Source organism: Hermetia illucens, chromosome 2 (genome assembly GCF_905115235.1).
Source record: "Hermetia illucens chromosome 2, iHerIll2.2.curated.20191125, whole genome shotgun sequence".
Taxonomy (NCBI): domain Eukaryota; kingdom Metazoa; phylum Arthropoda; class Insecta; order Diptera; family Stratiomyidae; genus Hermetia; species Hermetia illucens.
Window position 1 is genome coordinate 148554671 of NC_051850.1, and position 5861 is coordinate 148560531.

The window sequence follows — 5861 nt, forward strand, 5'->3', positions numbered from 1 at the left end:
TCTTTGTGCCAGAGTGTTCAACAGCCCCTTGACATGAGCGTTAAGAGCAAACCCTCGCGAACATATCGGTTGCCCGAAAATATCTACAGGACCTTTAGTGCATGCCCAGTGTAAAAGATCAGATCTACAAATTTGCACCAAGTTTGCTTCAAACTCGGAAAAATTATTTCGAAAACTATGCAAATATGAAATGAAGAAGGAATTGAGTAGCTCCCGGAAAATAGAAATTTTTATAAGAGGAGAAAAAATTATGTTTTTATTGTTAAAAATTACAAACACCAGGCGATAACTACTTTAATGGTATCGTATCCATTCAGGAATTTAATTTCAGCATTTTGTTGAGGCTAAAATAACGTCAAAATCACACCGAATTCATATGAAAACAACCTATGCGAACAACGACATTAGAAAACCAATGGAAATGCAATGAGAGACGCCGTATCACAGAAGAAAATAGCATTTTGAAGCATATGGAACGCATCTAGAACTGGCGAAAGAAGCGAAATTGAGTGCGCACCTTTAGAAAAATCCTAAAGAAGATACATAGGGCATTCACATATGAAATTACGGAAAGCATATAGAAGAAAATGAGTTCTTTTTAGATAGCACATTATCGAATTACATAGTAAATAAATCATCTGAGAATTCACTACCAAAGAATTGGTAGTTGTAACCAACGGCTTAGGGTATGCGCTGTTCTATACACCAACATCGAAGCAGGAGTAAAAAGATAAAATCCAAAGTGGTATATCGAGAAGTATTTGCAATACAAAAGAGCGGTGACCAAAATTCGATCAGGAAAAACTACAAATAGTCCGCCAATTTGGAGAAAAGCCAGTATATTATCTCAAATCTTACAAAGGAAATAAAGTCATTATAATGGATAAAATCGAATACGACGATGCCATATCTACGAATTTGATTAAAGGAGACTTTTTCGAAAAGCGAAAGGACCCCATGCTTCATTCTATAAAACGCATAGACCGAGCCCTAAAGAAGTGAATACTATCTACAAATGCATCAACAAATTAAAATCCCCGCTACGGAGGATTAGATATCGACCGAAGAGACACATGGGGAGTAGTGATGAGAGATAATCGCTGACGCTGATACGGAAGAAGAAATCATTTCCCCGGACAGGGGTCCCACGGATATTAGTTTTGGCATAATTCCAGATGAAGACATCCAAACTTGTTTTACAGCACTGTCCGTCAAGTCCATCAAGAGAACGAACAGGCGTGTCAGAAAGACAAAAGAATTCAACACTCCATATTTCCACATCCGCGACCCCCCAAACAATTGTCCACTAGGAACTCAAGCCCTCTCCTGCACAATTGAAAGTATATCCTCCCAAAAAACCTACAATACAGTTTAAGGATGTATTCTACGAAGCTTTTATGGAAAAAATTTCCCGGTCCTAGTGGACTGACTGGTTTTCATGGATTTGAAAAATGTATCTGGGCGGAATCAATTTCCTTTAACTGGAATTGAAAGTATAATCGGCGTTTAAATGGTTGCTTTCGCGCAACCGAAAGTTTTGGTTCTGCCGGAACTGCAAATCACTTCCTTTTGAATATTAAATCAATGCACTACTCCTTATGTTTTTTATTTCCCAACATTTTCTCCTATAGATTTGGCATCATCAAAGGCGTGTCTCTATCCTTCTCATAGGAGGAGATACGAAAAGATGCGAAATTGTCTATCCCAATGGGGAAGGTTATAAGATCGAAGCACCGAGACCCTGGAAAACCAAATAGTCAGATAAGGTGTTATGCAAGGGGTAACAACAAAATTAACGTTCATTGGCTCTGAGCTGCCAGCATTAATTGTGTATGTACCAAAAAGATTAAACACAGGCGGTGAAACTAGTATAAAAAGCAGAACAAAATATGAATCATCCGGTTTGAGGCCATGTTAAGATTTTAGTGCGTTCTACGCATCTGTTTATGTATTGTGTGTCGTATTCCCATAGCACTTCTATGTGTGCGAATCCATGTAACAAGGCAACCAGTTACAAACCTTGCCATATTATTCAGATCGCCGCCGTCTACGATTGATTTTGGCACCAAGCTGGAAAATTTGTATTACAAATGCAGCCACATGCACTAACACCATGACACAAATGAGAACTAATACCAATGAAGATGCAATTGCGAGCTTGACTGCCAACCGGGTGTTATTTTTTTTGTCCCGTAAAAATTCAAAGCTTGCTGCAGTTTCACCTCCTGCGTGTAGTCTTCTTGGTATGTACACACCAAAATAACCGTGGACTACTATCTCCCCAAGCCCAAGCAGTACCTTAATATAATATTGCGAAATGGTTAATCCGGGAACTTGTGGGACAAAGAGATTCACCCAGCACGCCGTTAGCGCCACGACCAAACTGACTACTAAGCTATTATACATCGTCATCATCAACGGCGCAACAATCGATCCGGTCTAGGCTTGCCTTAGTAAGAAACTCCAGACGTCCTAGTTTTGCATCGAAGTTCACCAATGTCCCCAAAAGCTGTCTGGCGTCCTGGTACCACGTCTTCTTGATCTACTATAGATAGACTTTCCAGCTTAAGTGCCCCGCCCACCATAACCTATTAATCGGTCAGAGGGTCGTGGTGTCGCTCATAAATTTAGTGGTTATATAGGATACCGAACTATTACTTAGTTATAGAATGCCATAAACAAGGAAGGAGATGTTAATATCTTTTGACGTTAAAGCACGATACACCGGTTGAACGTGTGATCTACCAACAAGTCTGGTTCAACAACAGAGCGTTAGACTGGAGTCACCACTCCTAACTGAAGTATTGATGACATATAATGGATAATCTGACAATAAGGTTGAGATATAGGGATTGGACAAAATAATATGAATACTATTCAATGGAGCACAGTCCATGTAAATACTGCGACCGGATGTCATGCGCGGCTGACGTAGATGACATCGTGGAGTTTATATTTCAGTATAGTAGACGGCTATATCACGCGAGCGATAAAATGCGCGATCTCTTGAAAGAGAGCGAATCATTGGCGCTCGATAGCGTGAGCGTATGTGATGGCATCCATGATAATGGCAGAATACTAAAACAAGAGGAAACATCATTAGCGAAGAGGACCAAAGCTAACATTAAAAAGGATTGTATCCAGACACAGAATACAAAACTACCATGGCAAAACATTAACCTGAGTAATATTGTGCCAGCAAAGTCTGCACGGCCGAAGATCCATAAAGCTGGGGGTTGAAATTGCACAACACAAAGGTGTGTACCTCGTACTTGAGGTAGCACATCGACACTAAAGGATTGGAAGAATGCGGTATGGTTCACATTGTTTCCGGCTAAAAGCGGGGGTTATATATGGAGAACTCCAAAGAAACTTGGGGTGCCCTTATGAATTGTAAAAATATCGAGATATTCCGCTGATCCTCTAGTTGTCATCATTGGCTGGATGATTGCGAATGAATATCTCGACATTCTGAATGATGGAGTCCTTACTAGCATATTGCTGCCAAACACCGCTGTCTCCCAAGATGATGAACCATCCATACACACAGCCAAAAAGATTCGGTCTTGGTTCGAGAAGCATCAGAACATCGTCAAACTTCTCCTCTGGCCAGCATAATCGCCAGACCTCAACATTATTGAAGTTTGGATTTCTAGAGTAGAGACTCAGGAGCAGGATTCCGAATATAATATCATTGAAACAATTGGAGTATGCTTTGGGACACCATTCCTTTGTAAATTATTCAGACAGTCTAGGAATCTACTCTGCGAAAAATTACAGCTGTTCTGCAAGCAAGTGGTGGTATAACTCTGCATTAGTAAATGAATGAATATGATTATCAGGTGTTTATATTATTTTGTTCAACCCCTGTCGATGACATATTTATAGTCTAGAAGGATAAGGTTCCGAACACTTTAACGGGGATCAATAATGAGCACCAAAAAATCCAAATTACTATGGAAACGAAAGGAAATGGTTCACTACCATTTTTGGACCTGCCCGCTGAATTCATCAAATCAGGCGGCGCATGGACCATGAAAGCCATCTATAGTTTGATTTCCTGAATCTTGGGTCAAGAACGTAAAAATATATGATATATCCACAAAAAAGTGACAAGTTGACATCCGGTTTCAGGTAGGTAGATTAACAATTGACCAGGTATTTGCGGTCAAACATGAGTTAGAAAAATGCTGGGAATTCCACATTGACGTCTATCAAATATTCGTTGACTTCAAGCAGGCATATCACAGTATTGACCGAAATGTATTGTACATAGTAATGATAAACAAAACGACAATATCCCACACAACAGCGCAGGTCAGATCAACAATACGCTGACAGATGTGTTTCAGACAATCGTGGGATTAAAACAAAGAAATATGCGTGCATCTTTACTGTTCAATTTGGCACTGGATCAGATTATATTAAGTCCTGCCAAATCGTCGCATATGCGGACAATATAGACTTCATAGCGATAATAAGAGACATGGACGCTAATACAAACTTCCGAAAAACTACTCAATTCTTCCGAGAGGAGAGTCCTGAGGAGAACAATGGGAGCTAAACAAGAGGACGACCAATGGCGAATCAGATACAACCATGAGTTTTGCCAAGTTTAACGACCCTGAAGTCTCCGATTTAATCAAACTTTGGAAGTAACAATGGGCTGGTCAAGTTCGGATACATAAAAGGGCATTCAAAAGTAGAAAACCCTCAAAGCGCTACGCAGATTCTGTTGATGAAGACAACGCATCCCTGCTCGGATTTTGACATGGGGGACCCTATCGATGGGATCAACATGGCTGGAGGAAGGAACGACGATTTTGGGCGCACTATAAATAACAACGGCAAATTTGAATCCGAAGTATACGGTAACCCAAAGAACAATAGCAGCGACTCAATAGTGCATAGGCTCTGCATATATCCTAATCAAAGCAGGTTTTTATAGGGGAAAGGTACATTATCGAGATATTTGGGAAGAATACATACAGGAGAAAACCAGAGCAAATATGGAGTCTGTAAACCGGAAGCTAGACGCTTCAGGTATGAAAGGTTTTGTGTATTTCTTTTATAAAGAGATTTGAGTGTGCATTTGTCCCATTATCATGTATCACGTAAAATATGCATATATTACGTGAAAATAGCCACTTTCAAGTGATATTGACATTCATAGTCTTGAATTTGCAGAGGAGCGACAGCTTTGACCTAGTATAACTTCGTTAGTAATAGTGCGATTTTCACTAAATTTGGCAGGATCTCTATATGTAGCCTACATTGCTGCAAAATTTTGTGATTCTAGGGTGAACCTAAGGGGGGTTTTCCTGTCAATTACTAAAAATTATAGTAATGTACTATTATTAACTTTATTTGAACAGGTATCTGTATGGAGGGTATTTTGGAGCCTAGGCACCATATAGTGGCAGCCCCCAGATTTTTTTCAGATTTTTCGGTTTGGTAGTTTCTGAGAATGGGTTCGTTAAAAAAATGACCACTTTAAACCCCCCCGCCCTCTCCACCTTTTCAATAAAAGTCAAAACTAAGATCGGCTTCGAAAAGTACTAATCGAGACCTTTAATTTGATATCCCACATGGCTATATTTGATGCAAAAAAAAAATTTACACCCCCCTTTTGCATGTATAAATGGATGTAACTCACTATATGCGTGAGCGTTCACAATTCCCACCTTTCTACCAAATTTGGTGTCAATCGCTATAACCATCTCCGAGAAAAATGCGTGTGACGGACAGACAGACAGACAGACAGTAAACCGATTTTAATAAGGTTTTGTGTTTACACAAAAACTTAAAAAGCAAGCATAAGAGATGAAACAAAATGGATAAGCATAGTCCAACAAGTTCCA